The 20,970-nt window shown below is 43.1% G+C and overlaps 1 pseudogene; it reads right to left on the bottom strand.

Annotated features, from left to right (window-relative positions):
* Positions 1-2,480: 2,480 nt before the first annotated feature.
* Positions 2,481-12,882, bottom strand: LOC139470324 (serine/threonine-protein phosphatase 6 regulatory ankyrin repeat subunit B-like; annotated as a pseudogene).
* Between the last annotated feature and the right edge of the window lie 8,088 nt (positions 12,883-20,970).

Here is a 20,970-nt window from a genome sequence, read left to right as displayed (position 1 = left end):
ACATATTGGCATCCCCATTCTTGAATGCAAAGAATGTTTTTTCTGATTTGATACCTGTCATTTTGTTGATCTTGTGTTTATACAAGATGGTGCTCTGTGATACATTTTATGAAGATTGTTAAAAATATTTTTCATTGAAAATATTGTTTGTCTTCTTTTTAACATGCATTCTGTTATTGATCAGACCAAGGGAGATCACTCTCATTTAAGTTTGGAAGCATACAGGTGGGCTGTAAATAGGTCATTTGTTACCTGTGGGTTGAATGGGTCACAAATTACCCAAATAAGGGCAGGTCACACAAAGAAATGGCAGTGGCTTGGCTTAGTGGTTCAAAGCTTTGCTGCATGACCTGTGGACTCGGGTTCAAGTCCTCATATATGGTTTGTTTGTTTTGTTGTTTAACGCAGCACTCATCTATATGATGGTGGTCTGTAAATAAGTCTGAACCAGACAATCCAGTGATTGACTCCATGAGCATCAATCTACACAATTGGAATACGATGACATGCATCAACCAAGTCTAGAGTGCCAGAACACCCGATCCAGTTAGTCGCCTCTTACGACAAGCATAGAGTAGCCTGTTGCGACAAGCATGGGTTGCTGAAGACCTATGCTCTACCGGGATCTTCACGGGTCTCCCCACAAATGAAGCCCATTCTTGACATCTCTCAATAGAACTTGGCAGAATATTGCTAATAGTGGTCTAAAACAAATTTTATGCTGTAAACACATGCACCATTTTACTTCCTGAAATAAACCTACACATGCATGTCCGTGTCATGTGAACACTTTTGTAAGTAATATTATAATCCAGGAGTACTTATACACTTAGTTTCGTGGGTGAAGCAAGAGTATATTTACATGTATGCAGATTTCCCCAACTGAGTAAATGTAAACTGCGAATGCTAAGCAGAATTACACTGTCCATTGAGTATTTTCTTTCTGGTACAATTTCATCATATCTATTGTTAGTAACAGTTGGTGTTAGTTGTTAGTCCAGACATGATGTAAATTTCAACACCGACGGTTCACCTCATGCTTTTGACAATGCAGCTGATTTCATGGAGCACTGGGCATGGTTGCGAATATGGTGACAAAATCTAAAGGCAAAGGGGGACAAGCTAAAAGATCCGAAATATTCACACATTTTGGTAAAACATGAGTAATCTTTATTGTTCTTATACATGTACAACCTTTCAAGGCTATTTCTAGCCCCTTCACCAGATGCTTTGTTTTGTTAGTTATACCAATGTGAACACATAGCAATTTAAATATTAAGTCAGGAGCACAATTACTCATGGGAATAAAATTGGTACATGCGTTTTGGTTATACAAAGAATGCCTGTACGTTGATCATCTAATACGTCTTAATGTCAAATAAACAATATGAAAGCAACTCATTAACCAGGCATCATAACAGGAGAGGTCCACAGGTGGTCCACTCAGTGCAATGCACTGGAATTGTAAGAACAGGGTTACGTCCCTTTTGCATCACAGACACCAATGATCGTGGCTTCAAATCTCTGTTCGACCTAAGTTTTATTTGAGGTTTGTAAGCACCACACCCATGAAGGCTCATGGGTTTCACCAAAATGGTAGAATAGATCTTCAGCAACCAATGCTGTAAATGGAGCGACTATGCTTGTCGTAAGAGGCGACTAACGGGATCGGATGGTCAGGCTCGCTGACTTGTTGATGCATGTCAATGTAACCCCTGCTTAGATCGATGCTCATGTCAATCACTGGATTGTCTGGTCCAGACACCCGTCATATAGCTGGAATATTGCTGAGTGTGGTGTAAAACAACAAACAAACCAAAGTGGTAAACGTCGGAGGCCTGCATCACTTCAGGCTTTCCTCCACATCAAGCTGACAGGCCCTGATATAACCGGAAATATATACTGTTCAAAGCGGGAATACGCCACAGTAGCTCACCAGATAGGAGAATATGGAATTTGCAGCCAAAACCACATGATCAGTTCATCGTTTCCTCAGGATGCAGATTGATAGCAAGACGTGTTTGATGAACAACACTGAGTGATTGAGGTGTCATGTGACTTTCAGCAATACCCGAGAAACCAGAAAGATTCCTACAATGTGCCTGTGCTGCAATTGCAAACCAAGGTCTAGAGAGTTATCTTTGTTGTTTGAGGCCACACTCGGCAATATTCCAGCTATATGATGATGATCTAAAATACTTGAGTCTGGACCAGACAATTCAGTGATTGACATCCCGAGCATTGGGATACGATCGCATACATCAACCAAGTCAGCATGGATGACCACCCGATCCAATAAGTCACCTCTTACGAGAAGCATCGGTTGCTGAAGGCCAATTCTAACCCGGATCTTCACAGGTACAGCATGGGGAACTGGGAGACTTTCAGCCTTAAATTCCCGGGACATTGTCACCTTCGGACCCTGGGAAACACAAACACAACAAACATTATGCAATCAATTTGTCCTTTATTACATTAACTACATGTATAGGTTGATGTAAACAAGTAAACTACCATTTATATACAAAGTAATGATATGTTGCCAATAAGGTTTGACCATGTATCAATGATAACTTATCATTCAATATCCAATTAACTGATGTATTACAGCGGCTTTATACAGTTAGTTTTGAGAAAAGTGTTACTGTTTATGATAAGTGCATTATGAGAATGTGCAAAAACTAAATACACCAATGAGAACTTTTAATGACCCAGAACTTGATCTGAAGTCGCATTGAGAAAGCATTATGGATACGTCAATGTGACACTTCACAGCAAATCGGAACACGGGTTGGCTTTTGGTTGTCAAAGATGCATGCATATGGGCCTCTATTTCACCAATGGAAGTGGGTTGTTTGAGTCTTGGTTCACAACCACAAGTGATTATTAACAGTCATTATCTTGTCTTTGGTTTGAATACAAATTGAGCCACAGAATAAACACTCAGTACCCTTTTGCACATTATCATTAAGCTGACAATAGTCAGGAGATGACATCCCGCCAGTCTGGTGCAATTGGAGTTCGGCTACTTTTATCCCACTTTTGGTTCATTGCCATTGGAAACCTTCAGTTCAGTGAAGAAGTGAAGAAAAAAATAAGGCTGTTCAGTATTTTTCAAAATCAAAACCCTGTTCACGGTTGACTGATTAGTGCAGCATGTTTCATTCAGAAATATTCAACGGTTTCGACACTGATGAAACAATCAGTACCTCTTGCACGTTTGAGAAAACTAAGCTGATAATATTCATGCCAACGTAGCGTCAATGGTCACCAACCCCAAACAATAGAATTTATGAATTTAGATAATTTATGATCAATCATCGAGATGAGCGGGTGAATTGTTCTAAAAGCCAGATAGAACTGTATTACAGTCACGACGGTTTCATGTGGGAGGAAAGCCCAAAGTGATTCTGGTCACAAACATTTACTATGGTGAAACCCACACGCACAGCTATGTCCTGACAAACCTGGAAACAATCAGGTCCAATCTCATTCAAATCAGATAGAGGTATTGTGTTTAGCAGGAGCCATCTTCCCGAGGCAAGCGTGTCATATGGCCTATATCATTGCCTAGTTTCTACCCTTGCCACATCAATGCAACTTTTCTTGGCTCGACCTCTTGTAATGAAACGCGATATCCAATCAGATTGCTGTTCATATCTCGTATAGCTTAAAAGATTACCATTGGCGATGACCTAGTCTATCATATAACGAAAACATTCGCAATTACATCCCCTTCACAAAACCATAGGCAATCGTTGGTGGGTTTAAAAGATGAAAAGGACAAACAAAGACAGGTAGAGGTAAATCGCTTTCATAGGAAGGTGTACCAGTCGTGGATTTTGATTTTGTGAAACGTTCTCTGATTGGACTATTGATATGTACGATAGTCCAATCATATTGACAGACAGACAGGCAGTTTATTCAGTATTTTAGGCATCAAGGCCCATAGTACAATGCAGATTGGATATTAACATTGTCACGTGATGTACATGATCAAATTTAAATCAAGTTACACATTCCTCATTATAAAGACATGTTTTAAGAAGAAAGAAACAGCATGGATCATATCAGGATTTTCAGAGTTTAGCAGATTTATCATTAACTGAGGTCTTTAAAAGTACCTTGCAACATGGGGAGAAATTTATACCTTAAATGGGAATCCGTTTCACATGTAAGTAAGACATGGTATTCATCCTCTACTTCTCCGGATGGACAGTTTGTACTAATAGAGTTCATTATATCACCGTCTTTGGACCTGCGACATATATTTACATTAAAATTATGCAATTAAATTCTTAGTTTACAATAAGTTCTTATTAAACTTTTATCATATAAACAAGTTTAATATCTTTCAGTTTGTAACAATGATTTTACTTTGCTGTAATTGCTGAGATAAAGTGACTCAGAAATACTTTGGTGCCACTGTTGACAAAATGTATCCTTCAGTCTTTGCTTAAATGAATAAAAAGATAACTGTGGATCTCCCACATCTTGAGGAATCCCATACACATGAAAAGCCACTAACACATAATAGATTTCTCACATCTGAAACCCAATTATTTTTTCCATTATCATCAGGTACCTTTAACATTTTGTAACACTGATATGAGTACCTATCAGGCATCATTCTAAGTAGCTTAATACAATACTTAATTACCCTTAATTGGCTGGCTAACCAGAACCATACAAAAGTACAAATAGTACATGCTGTGAAAAAAGATACACGACTTTTCCAGAATAAATGATAAAGAGGCATAATACCTTTCGACGCCTGAGCAGCTAATTAACGCAATCTAGAGGAAAACATAAGACCTAAATATTTATAGTAAGTGACTACACCCAAGGTAGACGAACCAAGAAACCACTTTTCATGTTTTGCAACAATACCACCTTTTCTAAAAACTACAACATTGGTTTTATTCGGATTTACTTCAATGCTCCATTTTTAACAGTAACTCTGTAACAGATTTAACTCTTTTTGCAAACCGTTTACAGAATAGGAAAAGATTACAACATCATCAGCAAAGAGAAGGAGCATAATGTCCATTATTTCTTGTGTTACAAATATCCCATGTTGACAACTATTTTGCAACTCTATAGCAAGTTCATTTATGAAAAATATAAACAACAACGGTCTTAAAACACAACCTTGTCGTACACCGGAGGATGTTATAAACCAGTCCGTACGTTCATTATTGAACTTTATACATGCGCTGACTGATGCATACATGTTTTTTAAAAGTACAGACATTTTACCATGACATCCCTTAGTAATAAGTAAATACGTCAATTTTTTCCCATTAACACAGCCAAAAGCTTTTTTAAAGTCAATAAATACACAATAAAAACGACCTCTGGTTCTGCACAAATATTTCGAACAAAGAGCTTATAAAACAAACAAGTTATCAACAGTAGAGTAGTTTGGTCGGAACCCTGCTTGAGACTCGGACAGTAAATCATTTACTTACATCCAGATTCTCAAGCGTTTTTCTATGATTGACGTGAAGATTTTTCCCATAACATTTAGTCCAATCATATATTACAAGGGAAAAAAGGCTTGGTGTGGCAAGGGTGGAAACAAGACTTTCATAAAAAGGCTAGTGGACTTTCTTGCCTCGGGAAGATGGGTGGAAGCAAGAACACTTTTTTAAGGAGATTGCAATCAGGGCAAATCTGGGATGTGAACCCACTATCAGAGATTTCTGTTATGAAACGCTGCACAGGGAATACTAGTGTCTTAGATGACTGGGCCACCAGCCCCCAAGGTTCTTCAAGGGGTCAGAAAAGATCAACCATTATGCTCAAAGAAATATTATGAACTCAGAGAAAAGCTAGTATTCAGATGAGTGACTGAGAGCACAGTTTGACAGCTGTCTACCGCTAAACTAATTGTCAAATACATTAATTAATCCGAGTGCGTGTGCTGTTCTATATATCCATTCATGGAGAAACAAGATCGGCTAAAACATTTGGGAAAAACAGACACATTGACAAACAGATTGTTTGGGAAACCCATGTCCAATACAACACAATTACGTAAAGTCGGCAAGTACCAATCACTGGCAAGGTACATGTCTTGCCTCACAACTGCTTAGATAAAAAACAGAAATGTCCAACATACCACTTTTTTCACACTAATCTAGTTACACGATTTCAAATGTGTTAAGGAGAACACTTTGGACAACAGAAAGGAGCCCCGTGCTCATCTGTTATTGATGGCCATCTAGATTTTTGACTGTACGTAAAAAACAATATGTGTCCTCGCCTGAAAGTGCATGTACAGCATGGGAAAGAACACTCCTGGAGACAGATCAATCAGTGTGGCTGTTTAACAGTTTGAAGATACTTGGTTATTGTAGGATGTCCTCCCCTCTGAGCAACACATTCAATGTCCTCATTACTGTCTGTTGGAAGTGTGAGGTCAGCTTTGTGCTGCACAAGGAGGTCAACCACATCTTGATGTCCATGAAATACAGCCTTCATAACTGGTGTGCATCCATGACAGGACATGTAGTATTATAGCAGTGTTCCCACCATGACAGGCAAAATGAAGTAAACTATGAGCAAATGTATCCACCAGTGTGAGGTCAGCTTGGTTGGACATTAGGAGCTCAAACACACTTTGATGTCCACTGACAGCTGCCTTCATAGCTGGTGTACATCCGTGTCTGCCTCTACTGTTGATGTTAGAAGGAGACAGGAGATGTTGTACTATAGCTGTGTTCCCACCACCACAGGCAAGATGAAGTAAACTATCACCAGATGTATCCACCAGTGTGAGGTCAGCTTGGTTTGCCACAAGGAGGTCAAACACACTTTGATGTCCACTGACAGCTGCCTTCATAGCTGGTGTCCTTCCATGCATCCCTCTACTGTTGATGTTAGAAGGGGACAGGACATGTTGTACTATAGCTGTGTTCCCACCCTGACAGGCAAGATGAAGTAAACTATCACCAGATGTATCAACCAGTGTGAGGTCAGCTTGGTTTGCCACAAGGAGGTCAAACACACTTTGATGTCCACAGACAGCTGCCTTCATAGCTGGTGTCCATCCGTGTCTGCCTCTACTGTTGATGTTAGAAGGAGACAGGAGATGTTGTACTATAGCTGTGTTCCCACCCTGACAGGCAACATGAAGTAAACTATCACCAAATGTATCCACCAGTGTGAGGTCAGCTTGATCTGACACAAGGAGGTCAAACACACTTTGATGTCCACAGACAGCTGCATTCATAGCTGGTGTCCATTCATGGCTCCCTCTACTGTTGATGTTAGAAGGAGACAGGAGATGTTGTACTATAGCTGTGTTCCCACCCTGACAGGCAACATGAAGTAAACTATCACCAACTATATTCACCAGTGTGAGGTCAGCTTGGTTTGCCACAAGGAGGTCAAACACACTTTGATGTCCACTGACAGCTGCCTTCATAGCTGGTGTAGATCCGTGTTTGCCTCTACTGTTGATGTTAGAAGGAGACAGGAGATGTTGTACTATAGCTGTGCTCCCACCACCACAGGCAAGATGAAGTAAACTGTCACCAGATGTATCCACCAGTGTGAGGTCAGCTTGGTTTGCCACAAGGAGGTCTAACACACTTTGATGACCACTGACAGCTGCATTCATTGCTGGTGTCCATCGGTGTCTGCCTCTACTGTTGATGTTAGAAGGAGACAGGACATGTTGTACTATATCTGTGTTCCCACCACGACAGGCAAGGTGAAGTAAACTGTCACCAAATGTATCCACCAGTGTGAGGTCAGCTTGGTTTGACACAAGGAGGTCAAACACACTTTGATGACCACAGACAGCTGCATTGATTGCTGGTGTCCATCCGTGTCTGCCTCTACTGTTGATGTTAGAAGGAGACAGGAGATGTTGTACTAAAGCTGTGTTTCCACCCTGACAGGCAAGATGAAGTAAACTATCACCAGATGTATCCACCAGTGTGAGGTCAGCTTGGTTTGACACAAGGAGGTCAAACACACTTTGATGTCCACAGACAGCTGCCTTCATAGCTGGTGTCCTTCCATGCATCCCTCTAGTGTTGATGTTAGAAGGAGACAGGACATGTTGTACTATATCTGTGTTTCCACCACAACAGGCAAGATGAAGTAAACTATCACCAGATGTATCAACCAGTGTGAGGTCAGCTTGGTTTGCCACAAGGAGGTCAAACACACTTTGATGTCCACTGACAGCTGCCTTCATAGCTGGTGTCCATCCATGCATCCCTCTACTGTTGATGTTAGAAGGAGACAGGACATGTTGTACTATAGCTGTGTTCCCACCACGACAGGCAAGGTGAAGTAAACTGTCACCAAATGTATCCACCAGTGTGAGGTCAGCTTGGTTTGCCACAAGGAGGTCAAACACACTTTGATGTCCACAGACAGCTGCCTTCATAGCTGGTGTCCTTCCATGCATCCCTCTACTGTTGATGTTAGAAGGAGAGAGGACATGTTGTACTATAGCTGTGTTTCCACCACGGCAGGCAAGATGAAGTAAACTATCACCAGATGTATCCACCAGTGTGAGGTCAGCTTGGTTTGACACAAGGAGGTCAAACACACTTTGATATCCATAGACAGCTGCATTCATAGCTGGTGTCCATTCATGGCTCCCTCTACTGTTGATGTTAGAAGGAGACAGGAGATGTTGTACTATAGCTGTGTTCCCACCCTGACAGGCAAGATGAAGTAAACTATCACCAAATATATTCACCAGTGTGAGGTCAGCTTGGTTTGCCACAAGGAGGTCAAACACACTTTGATGTCCACTGACAGCTGCCTTCATAGCTGGTGTACATCTGTGTTTGCCTCTACTGTTGATGTTAGAAGGAGACAGGAGATGTTGTACTATAGCTGTGCTCCCACCACCACAGGCAAGATGAAGTAAACTGTCACCAGATGTATCCACCAGTGTGAGGTCAGCTTGGTTTGCCACAAGGAGGTCTAACACACTTTGATGACCACTGACAGCTGCATTCATTGCTGGTGTCCATCGGTGTCTGCCTCTACTGTTGATGTTAGAAGGAGACAGGAGATGTTGTACTATAGCTGTGTTCCCACCCTGACAGGCAAGATGAAGCAAACTATCACCAAATGTATCCACCAGTGTGAGGTCAGCTTGGTTTGCCACAAGGAGGTCAAACACACTTTGATGACCACTGACAGCTGCATTGATTGCTGGTGTCCATCCGTGTCTGCCTCTACTGTTGATGTTAGAAGGAGACAGGAGATGTTGTACTAAAGCTGTGTTTCCACCCTGACAGGCAAGATGAAGTAAACTATCACCAGATGTATCCACCAGTGTGAGGTCAGCTTGGTTTGACACAAGGAGGTCAAACACACTTTGATGTCCACAGACAGCTGCCTTCATAGCTGGTGTCCTTCCATGCATCCCTCTAGTGTTGATGTTAGAAGGAGACAGGACATGTTGTACTATATCTGTGTTTCCACCACAACAGGCAAGATGAAGCAAACTATCACCAGATGTATCAACCAGTGTGAGGTCAGCTTGCTTTGACACAAGGAGGTCAAACATACTTTGATGACCACTGACAGCTGCAAACATCGCTGGTGTCCATCCGTGTCTGCCTCTACTGTTGATGTTAGAAGGAGACAGGACATGTTGTACTATAGCTGTGTTCCCACCCTGACAGGCAAGGTGAATAATTTCATTTCTATACTTGTCTATCACATCCATTTGTGATACTTTGCTCAGTAACTGAAAACATTCCTCTGATCCTGTGTCTGCTGCAACCATGACAGGGGTTCTGCCATTCACATCAATAGAGTTTATAACATTATTCCCAGGTTTCCAGTTTAACAAGACTTTGAGGGATATTTCCATTCCTGACTTGCAGACCAGGTGAAGGACATTTTGCATGTGCTTGTCACTTGTGTTAATATCAGCGCCTTCCTGCAGTAGATATACAAGTGTGTCCGAGCTGCCATTTTCACTAGCTACCAGCAAAAGTCTGTTCAGTGTCAATAGATGGTCAGGTTTTTCACTCCTCGTGAACAACCATTTCAATACTGTCACATTGTTGCTTTGTGCACATCCTTCCATTGCCTCACTGATCTCTCCTTGAGTGAACTCTTCTCCAGTTGTGTCTTCTATATCTGTGACTAGATGTGCATTTTGTCCAAGAGAAGCCCAGTACAGAAAATATTTTCCTTTCTCTTTCCTGTGAAGCCACGGTTCCTCCATAAAATCCTGATGGAGATGTTTTGTCCCGTCACACTGAAGTTTGCTGAGCAAAATAGAAACTATTCTGTCTTGTTTGAGAATTGGATGTGTCACTGATTTAGAAAACTGTCCTTGTTTAATTGACTGTGCAAACCTTGTGGTTATGAGGTCATCATAATTCTTTGAGACATATATCACATGGAGATGATCGTCAACTTTCGTTTCATCAACCTTATCGCCTTGTAGTCTTTCAACCAGAAAGTCATCACTGCAGTGCTTCAAAACAAAGACTGGACTGATATTGTACAAGGCACAGGCACAAGCATCATAGATTGAAGAATGAGCAAAGCCAACAGTGTCTCCTCTTGTGAAGAATGTTCCTCTCAAACTTTTAGCTGCTTTGTACATGCCTGCACGTGTAGCATCAGACATCAGTAGTAAAACAGTTTTGACCAGGCTGTCCATTTCCCTGTCCTCGCCTCCACTGTCTAACTTGGTCAGGTCTAATTTGTTTTCACACAGTAGCATCAGAGCCAAAATGGCCGATCGATCGTTTCTCTCTTCAAGCAAATGCTTTAGTTCTAACCTAAGATAAAACAGTGGTTCCTTGAAAAATGATTTTGCATTTTTGAAGAATGATGAAAATTCAAAACAAAGTTTACAAATAAGAGGGAATCCAAAGATATTTGAATTGATTTCCAGCTCACTGTAATCAGGTATATGTTGCATGGAACAGTCACCAAGAGCATTCCTATGTCGCTCAAATATTGTCCTTTTCTCTGTGTCAGAAAGCCAGTATTTATCTTGCTTAGTTAAATCCATTACTGTCTGACCCTTGAACAGTTTGAAACCCTCGTACAGCAGTTTTGCAAGTCCATCATGGAAGTTGTATGACTTTGACGTGAAGATGACACGAATATCCTTTGCTTGACTTTCTCTTTGGCCCTGCACTTTCTTTCTGGATTTATCTACGTCATCTTCTTCTGACTGCAATTCCTCTGCTGTCTGCTTTTGTTCTAAATGGAGGAGAAGATTGTTTAGAAAGGATTTCACCTGTGAAGTATTTGTAGATAATCCAACAGTACCAAACATGTCATCTACTATGAGAAATACTCTGAAGTGTCTACTCAGACAGAGGTCTAAGTCAAACTTCTCCAGGTTGTCCACAAACACGACCTCGTAGCCCTTGGGTCCATACTGTGAACCCAACACCAGAGCCATAGTTGTCTTGCCTTCTCCTGGAGCCCCGCAGATGGTCACATGACCAAATGTCTTCAGTTTTCGTTTCACTTCTTTGTAGGCTTCAGTTGGAATAAACATCTTCCTCGCTTCGTTTGTGCGTAAATCCAGAGTATCTGTGAACAAATGAAAAGCATTTACCACACAGGAAACATTAGGATACAAACAGAGCAAAACAACATACTTGGCTATTTCATAGTCGGGTGTCACGATAAATCAAAATATCGACATATTGCTATTGGTAAGCACTTAAAGTCAATAAATTGATTGTTAAATCAGTTTCCGATCAATAGTATCATGTTCAGTTAGGAAAATCAATAGTTTTGATTGTATTTACCATATCAATATAATACAAGCAATGCTGTTAAACGTTAGGGGTGAAACGATACATATCACGAGTGAAAATATCTTGACTAGATATTTCAGAGAAACTCCAAAGGGAAAACATTGCTGCTTGTTGCTAGTTCAATTCCTGAACTTGGAACCACGCTAATTACAATTGTGTATCGTATCGTGAGAGAGAGAGAGAGAGAGAGAGAGAGAGAGAGAGAAAGAGAGAGAGAGAGAGAGAGAGAGAGAGAGAGAGAGAGAGAGAGAGAGAGAGAGAGAGAGAGAGATTGTTGTTATTCACTCATCTTTCAGCCATGAACGCTCTCACCTCTCCCGAGTGTTCCTTGTCCAGCCTGTCCTGTGATGATGTTCAGAGTGTTGGCAACCTGGGAGGCCCCTGGAGGACGGTCACCTGATAACACCAATAATGAGGAATCATTGGTAACAATGGCCACAAACTTTGAATCAGATGCATTACTTGACAGTGGCGTGTACTCCTTGTCAATCAGCCCTAATTTAACAAATACACTTGTGAAGGTAGTGGAAGAAAGTGCATCATCATTATTTTTGCATTAGCCACTCAGCATTTGTCCAGCTGGTCAGCATATTGTTAGTCCTGCCATCATCAATCTCGATAACTGAAGGAACACATTTCCTGATGAAAGACATTGTAAATTTAAATTTTCCTGGGTCAGTTTCATAAATGACAAACATGGTGACCTTAGGCCACACATTTATTTTTTGTTTCATGGGCCCGCTTCACCTCATGATCGCAGTCGGTCCATTGAGAAAAAAAATTAAACATAAAGTGAGTGAGTGAGTGAATTTTATATCTATTTTGACCCATCTTGTGTGGAAAAGCTGGAATAAATCTGTGAAACAAACCCAAAAAAAATGTGGCCTTATGAAGGTCAAGGACACCAGTGACACCCACCTGAACCTAGTCTGGTGACAGGTGGCTGGCTCACTAGGTCAAGGTCATCCTCGCGCTCGGCTGAACCTGCCATTACCAGGTGACCTCCAGGTTCCTCGTCTGAACTGACCACGCTGTTGCCAGAGTCCTCCTCTGCTGTGAGGTATTCCTCATCTGAACTGGCCATGTCAATGTTGCCTTCAGGATCTTCAGAAACCGCTCACCGGAATTGTCAATGTGACCTTCAAACTTCAAACTGCTCAACAGAAGTGGCCATGGCCAATTAGAACCACGGTCCTTATCTGAACTGAAAAAGAAACCCAAGCATATCAATGTTTTAATGACCACAACATTGCCCTTGTCCTGACAGTGATCTTCACCTTATTACACACCAGTCTCACCACTGTACTTGTAAATATTCAAATGTTGCTGACTGACAATGAAAGTCACTGGGATCTGAGTTTCATTTTGATCTTCATGACCACAAACTTGATGTTGTCCCGACAGTGGCCCTATGTTTATTGGACATGATCAAGTGATATCCCCTGGATTCATCTAGACTTGATTCGAGGCCCATATTCCGCCCCAAGTCAGAAAAAGTCAGGAAAATGCCCCAAAGCCAACAACTTATCAATGGTATGAGGCATTTTGCATGTGCAGTCGTGCAAACAAAGAGACAGTGTCACGGTGCCAGATAGCAGTCCCTGAGGGACTGGTGCATGCCCAATAGGGTTGAGAACCCTACCTGTTACCTAGAGGATACACACGTCACTCTGAGCCACTCGCAACAAGACAAAAGGACAAATATGTCAGACCACATGCATCAAATAACTCTCTGCTAGAAGATAATAAAAAAATTACCAAAAGTAATAACTGCTAGTAATAAAAAAAATACCAATCGTAGTAATAATGAATATTTTGGAGCATCAGCTAAAAGGGGGGACAATGAACACGAGATGTTTATTTCTTATATGAGATATCACATAATGTACAGTCTCTTTAAGGATGTTCATAAAATGTACAAGCTTTATAAAACAATTCCCATATTTACATGATGTAGACTCCCAGATCAATGTCAGACAATCCCATTTTATGAATATTAGGGTTAAGTTTGGAATTTCCCACATGTTCTCACAATCCTCACTTCGATTATCTGTACCTTTTCTCGCAATACCAATTGTCATATTTCTCCCAATTTTGGATGCGATCGTTCGGGCACTATGTTTGTTTGCGTTGCCAAGCTCACCAGACACTTCCCTCTAAAAATAATGTCAAATTTACAAGATCATCAAGTTGCGAGCATATATTTCAAACTCCAGAAAAGGCCTCATGATAGAACAATGACTTATTGTGAAATAAACCATGGTTCGCTCTTTATTGTTGTTGCGATCGTGTAGCTGTCTTATACCTAACCATAATTTAACCACCTTCCAACAAATATTACCCAAAAAACTTATTTGACCCAGACATCAGTGTAAAATAGCCACACACTGCTGTGTGACAAACAACTAGTTATAATATTAAAGGACCGTCTCCGTGGTCTAGTGGTAGAGCGTCAGGCCGGAGAGCGGAATGTCCTGGGTTCGATCCCCGGTCGCGTCATACCAAAGGACGTTAAAAGATGGCACTTGTTGTTACCCCGTCTGGCGCTCGGCATTAAGTGGCTCGGAGTCAGTGTATTGTGTCTGAGTGGGGTATTCATGTAAATTGAGGCATGGTATCTCTGTGAGCTAGCACTATAAATTGGCATCAGTCCGAACTAGTACAAGCATCCACACAAACACATGTGCATGCTCATCGCAAGTGCAATAGTACCAATTCACCCCACCCATAACGTTAAAGCCAGATCTTAATAAGAAGAGGTTGACCCGTGAAGATTCGGGGTAGGATAGGTCTTGTTGTAAGAGGTGACTAACGGGGTGGTCAGACTCGCTGACTTGGTTGATGCATGTCATCGATTCCAGTTGAGGGGATCGATGTTCATGATGTCAATCACTGGATTGTCTGGTCCAGACTCGATTATTTACAGACCGCCATCATATAGCTGGAATATTGCTGAGTGCTGCATTTAACAACAAATAAACAAAGAAGAGGTACCATGTCCAGCACCATGGAAGAAGCAAAGACATGACATGGTACCAACTACTTTCAGACAACATCTTGGCGTCAAACTGTTTTTATAAATTGATTTATCAAATCTAAACAAATACCACTTAAACATGTTAAATATACTTTGGTATTTGGACACTATTCTGGAGTGCAGAATCTGGCCAATGGTAACAACTGTAAATTAAAATGATAAAAAATAAAAATAATTACTGACGAAATGATGAAAAAAATCTCAGTTGGAATTATCATTTCAAAATTGTAAATGTATACTAGCCACAAAAAGAAACTGTACACGGAGAAAATATAGATGTAAGGGCACACCGTCCATATATGAAATATAGGTTTGAACACAGCAATTATTGGAGACATTCAAACGCTCATGCACGTGCCATGAGATATGACATCATTGATGGGGGCTTATGGACGTGCAATGTGTTACTGCACTTCCATCCTGTGCAGCTGTACACAGCATGTGCAACTCAAAATTCGCTGTCACTTTGGAAAGCATGATCTGTGCTCATTCAAAAATTCAAAACTTCTCAGGCGCAGACACAAGCAGATCACAAGCAAATCATGCCAAGATTGACAGCTGCACAGCGTCAAGAAGCCATTGGAATGATCCGAGCGGGAATGAGGCAACAACAGTTGGCAACACATTTCCAATGCCATCGTAACACGATATCGGCATTGGTGAGGAGTTATCAGAACACAAATGACGTTGCCGACCACCCACGTTCAGGACGTCCCCGAGTAACGACGCCAAGACAGGACAGATGGATTCGAGTTACACATCTCCGACACAGGTTCCAAACGGCAGTAACGACGTCCCAGACAATTCCTGGACTGCGCCGTATCCATCCCAACACTGTCAGGAATCGTTTACGTCAGTACGGGATTCGACCACGACGCCCTGCCATACGTCCCATCCTGACACACCGTCATCGAGTCAACCGTCTATGATGGTGTCGAAATCATGTTCGCCAACCTCGAATATGGTGGAGAAATGTTGTCTTTACAGATGAATCGAGGTTCAACATTTCCCACAGTGACGGGCGCCAACGTGTCTACCGGCGTTTGGGAGAACGTTATGCACGCAACTGTATTGTGGAGAGGAATCGTTTTGGAGGTGGCTCTGTGATGATTTGGGGTGGGATAACAGCACGGCACCGAACCCCTTTGGTGGTTGTTCAGGGCAATCTCACCGGTGTTGGCTACAGAGATCAGATTCTGAAGCCTGTGGTCATTCCTTTCCTGCAACGTCATGGCCCGGGATTGACATTTCAACAGGACAACGCTCGTCCTCACACGGCTAGGGTCGCAATGGATTTCCTTCACCATAACAATGTCATGTTACTGACTGACCAAGCCAGTGGATCCGGCACCGGAGATATGTAAGGTCATGGATCTAGTAGTTCTGGTTGGTGGTGAATAGGTCTATGTTGGGGAGACTGTGGTCTCGACAAACAAGAGCGAAGGCATGTGGGTGAAGTTTCCACTCTGTGGGAGCCACCTTGTCTGGCCGAGATAGGGCATCTGCTAGGATGTTTCGGCAGCCCGGGATGTGGTGGACCTGGAACTGAATCCCCATATGATCCACCAGGTAAAACAATCGGAACGTCTGTTGAAGGAGCGAAGTCGAGTGAGTCGTTCCTTGGTTCCGAAGGCACCACACGACAGTGATGTTGTCCGTCGAGATGGAGAGCCGGGCGTGTCCGAGGGCCTGCTTCCAGTGAGCGATGGCCAAGATAAGCGCTTCCAGTTCGAGGTTGTTGATGTGCCATAGGCGCTGATCGGCAGACCACAGCCCCGAGGCGACCTGTCCCTCCAGGTGTGTGCCCCGTCACTGCAGGGGCGCGTCTACGAATAGGTTCGTAAGTCCTGTCAAGGAGACGAGGCCTAAGACATTCGATTCCACCGTCCACCACCGGGGATGCTTCGTCTATAAGCGCCAGCTTGTTCCCATGATGTTGGTGACATGTGGGTCTCCCAGGATCTGACAAGTTTGCCAGCAACGACCCAGTCTCACACGTACTGGAGTGTCGACAACTTGGACGTCTGGGGGTGGAAGTCCCAGTCGTGCTTGTCTGACTATTCACTGAAAGTCCCTGCGGTCGGCATTACCTCCGTTGGAGTGGCCGCGGCGGGACCGTTATGCGCCCGATGCCCTGCCTTTTCCTCTACCCTGAGAGGTTGAGGTGGCACCGCGTCACTGGGGCTGGAAGGTGTTGCGTCGCGGCTGGTATGAGCCAGACTGGGACGCCTCAGCGAAGGCTGGCTGTGACACCCTAGCCAGAGTCTTGAGAGCTGTCTCGTCTCGGGCGAAGGCTGAGATTCGGGTTTGAGTCATTGATGTACAGCGAAAGGCGTCTGGTCGAGTGGTTGCAGTGTTGCGCATAAGCGATTATGCAAGCCAGTCTGTATGGATCCCATAAGGTCGGTTGACCTTATTACGGTCGACGATGTTTACAGTCGTAGTTCTTGACACGTGACATGTATGTCGTCCTGCGCATTAAACAGTAACCCCGTATGCTGAGTGGACTAGTTCAAGCTCCAGACACGGCCAATCCCCTGTGAACCCTGTAGTTGACAGACCAGTGGTGTGTCCGAGTTCTGAGTAGGAACTGTGACGATGACCCAGTTGGGTACCCGGAAGCATATGACGATTCTGTTGAATACCGAATCGGTCATGGGGTTGGGATCGTCAGCTGTGATGCAGATAATATCTACCAGATCCCGTGGGTTGGGACATCTTCGAGAGTCCGTTCGTTTTCTCCGAAGAAACGATCAACCAACGTTGATAGACGAGGAGAATTGGCGGGAGATTTCCACAGAACTGTCACCACGAGGTTAGGCGCTTCCAGGACCGCTCTGGCCTCCGGAGGTAGTTGGCCCTGGGGAGCTGACGACCTCATAGGCCTGTAGAATGAGAGCATCGTGGAATGGCTAATCGTCTGTCTGCGCGGTAGTCCCGGGTGTGCGTCTGTTGAGGCGCAAGGATAGGCGCAACCCGAGACGCCAGGATAGACGCCTTTATGGACGCTGTAGACAGTGCCTTTGTAAAGCCGTCTGTATAGGCGTCCGACGAGGAACTGGCGTCTGAATAGGCGCCCGACGAGGCGCTGGCGTCTGTATCAGCGCTGTTTAAGGATAGGCTCTGTCTGTATAGGCGCTAGTAGAGGCGTCTGCAGAGGCGCTATGGGAGGCGCCTGTAAAGGCGCTGGCGTCGGCGGCTGTCTGGCATGTAAGTACTGGAGGAGGGAGGTGTCTATCATGGGCGTCAGTGCCGTAGGCGGGGGCGCCTGTGGGAGACCGATCGTCTGTCCGGAAGATAGTATAGGCGCCGTCTGGTACGTGAGCGCCACGCTGGGCGTCACGGTGGTCACCGCCGTAAAGATAGACGCTATCGTGGTTGTCAAAGTGCTCTGGGTAGAGATTACAACCATTGGGGTCAGATATCAAGGTAGCAGTTGAGGTATGGGGGTGGTCATCCGAGATAGCCGATCTAGAAGGCGAAACCTGGGAGTAGTCTGACATCGTGCGCCGGCGTTCCCTGGCCTGCTGTGTTTTGCGTTTTTTACACACACGGAGGTACTGTCTGAAAGCTGTGGGTGAAAGCAATAAACAGTCTTTACATCGGTGACCCTGGAGGAATTAAGGCACAGGGGGTGGGAATCCCACGCCGACACCATGCAGGAGGGCATGATATCTGCAACGAAGCAGTGTAAAATCACAATGCGTCTCCGCCCGATTATGTATTCTATAATTTGTTTATCCCACTGTGTGGGTTTATGAAACAAATATTACGACAAACGTAAGACAACATACAACAAAACAAACAATACTTACGAGGATACGCCAATCATGGAGTACCAAGCAAAAAAATATAGAACGCAAACCAGTTCACAAACTGCTGGCAATGCAAAATATTCAAGATGGCTACTTGGAGCAACAAGACACAAGGCCTTATGTTTTCTTTTGAGAAAACGCCAGTAAGTGTCTTATAACGTTATGCACATGTTTATCAAACATAGAATGTACAAAATACAAACCGTAGGCAACACATAGACAAAACAAAATTAACTCAGATAGCAAACACGTGAGGGTTGGAATCAGTTTTATGTTACAAAAAAAAAAGGTCTTCTCTCATCAAGTGACAAGAGTGATGTGAGGATCCGTGACGTCACTTCCTTTGGTCACGTGGGAGCTGCGTGATGGGCTGGCCTCTGAGCTAGTTGGAGCAACTTCTTCAAGCAAAGACCCTCACACAGCTCTTATCTCTGTCAAGAACACGCAGTAATATGCTTTAAGGAGTAATGCAGGATAAGTAAAAAATATTACTATTTTAAACTTAGTAGAAAACTGACGTGTCATTCATTAAGCTCAACAACAGTTTGTGGAACAAGAAGAATATTTCTTGTCATTTAAATTTCGACATTTACTAAATATATTTTTTGGCATAGTTTACAGTGAATTTTGTTTACGAATTGGATTAATTTGCGTTCAAGATTATTGCACTTATATAGTGACGTGTATATGCGTACCTGCATGCGTGACTACTTGTATTAGTCTGGACTAATGCCGATTTTAATGATTTTAACGCTGAGTATCAGACAGGGCAACAACAAGTACCATCTTTAACGTATTTTGGTATGACGCGGCCGGGGATCAAACCACCGACCTTCCGCGCTCCATGCAGACTCTATCCACTACACTACGGAGGCGGTCGTAATATGTTCAGAGACTTTGAAAAATAGTGAGTGCTTTTAGCAATATTCCAGCAATATCACGGCGGGGGATACCAGAAATGGGCTTCACACATTGTACCCATGTCGGGATTCGAACCCGGGTCTTCGGCGTGACGAGCGAACGCTTTGACCACTAGGCTACCCGACCGCCCCCTTTGCAAAAATAACCATTGAAACCAGTTTCCGTTCTTCTGCTACTGTTTTCACAATTTTCAAGCCTTGGCAGAAAAGGATCAACTGAGTTTTTTCCATATTTTGGAAATGTCTTCAACAAATATTTCCCAAGAACTGATTGTTCACGCTTGTTCAAGGCATAACTGTAGTAGTATGAGTATTTCTCCATATGACACTTTGTATACATATAAGGCAAGAGTATTCGGCTACTTTACATGAAAATTTACCTCAATACCCACTTTACATGAAACTGACCCTTAATACCCCTTATGTGAAACTGCCGCCCCCACCCCCTAGATATTAGTATTATTTATAAATATAGACATATTTACGTGTTTTTCTGCAGGCGTCGCTCATGCTCATGTGTTAAACAAATAATAAAACAACGAACATTGACCACATCTATATAGGATATCCGCGACACTCCCCCCACATCATACAGTTGGAGCGCACGACCTCTTTCAAAGAGTTTCATGCAGAATTCCTCACACTGAATATTTTCTATGCATAGAAAGATTACTTTTAGAATAAATTTAGACATTTAACAATATACATATTCTTCAAGAGAGCAAGAAAGGTCTTACGTTCTACTCTCTGTCGTGTCTGGCAGGGATTTGAGATCAAGGTACAGACTCATCACATGATGTACGTCCACCCTCGTGACAAGCATAGGGGCCTGATCAGGGTTGTTATAAATCTTAAAAAAAACGTTTATGACTGTAAGGTTGAGTTGAGTTGAATTTAACGCCGCTTTTAACAGTATTCCCGTTATACCACAGCGTGTGAGCTTAATGTGGGAGGAAAGCCCGAAGTGATGCAGGTCTCAGACGTTTTGCCACTTCGGTGAAACCCACGTGCACGGGTATGGTGCTGACAAACCTAGAAACATAATTGGGGCGAACCAGGATTCGAACCCACAATCATAGGTTTCTGGCGTGCCCAAGGGACGCAACTCTGCACAGCGAATAGCGACGACTTAGACGACTGGGCCACCCGTGCTCCCTGACTGTACGGAATTAGACATTCTAATAAACTTTATAGATTTGTAAATCTTGTTGTCTGGGTGCAGCACTCTACCTGTTATAGATTGAATCATGTTTCGATTGATAATTTGCCGTCACCCTAAATGGGCCTTTTGATAGAGAAGAGGGGCGAGATATTGTTGTGAGCGAGATACCTTTGAACATTCGCCACAGACAACTGACCGTGTTCAGGGCTGACACGGGTCAGGGTGACACAAGTATTATCTTTGACATCATCAACTC

The sequence above is a fragment of the Haliotis cracherodii genome, unplaced genomic scaffold (genome assembly GCF_022045235.1).
Source record: "Haliotis cracherodii isolate W230 unplaced genomic scaffold, xgHalCrac1.p SCAF_20, whole genome shotgun sequence".
Taxonomy (NCBI): Eukaryota; Metazoa; Mollusca; class Gastropoda; order Lepetellida; family Haliotidae; genus Haliotis; species Haliotis cracherodii.
Note: the sequence above shows the minus strand (reverse complement) of the source record. Positions and strands in the feature narration are given on the sequence as shown.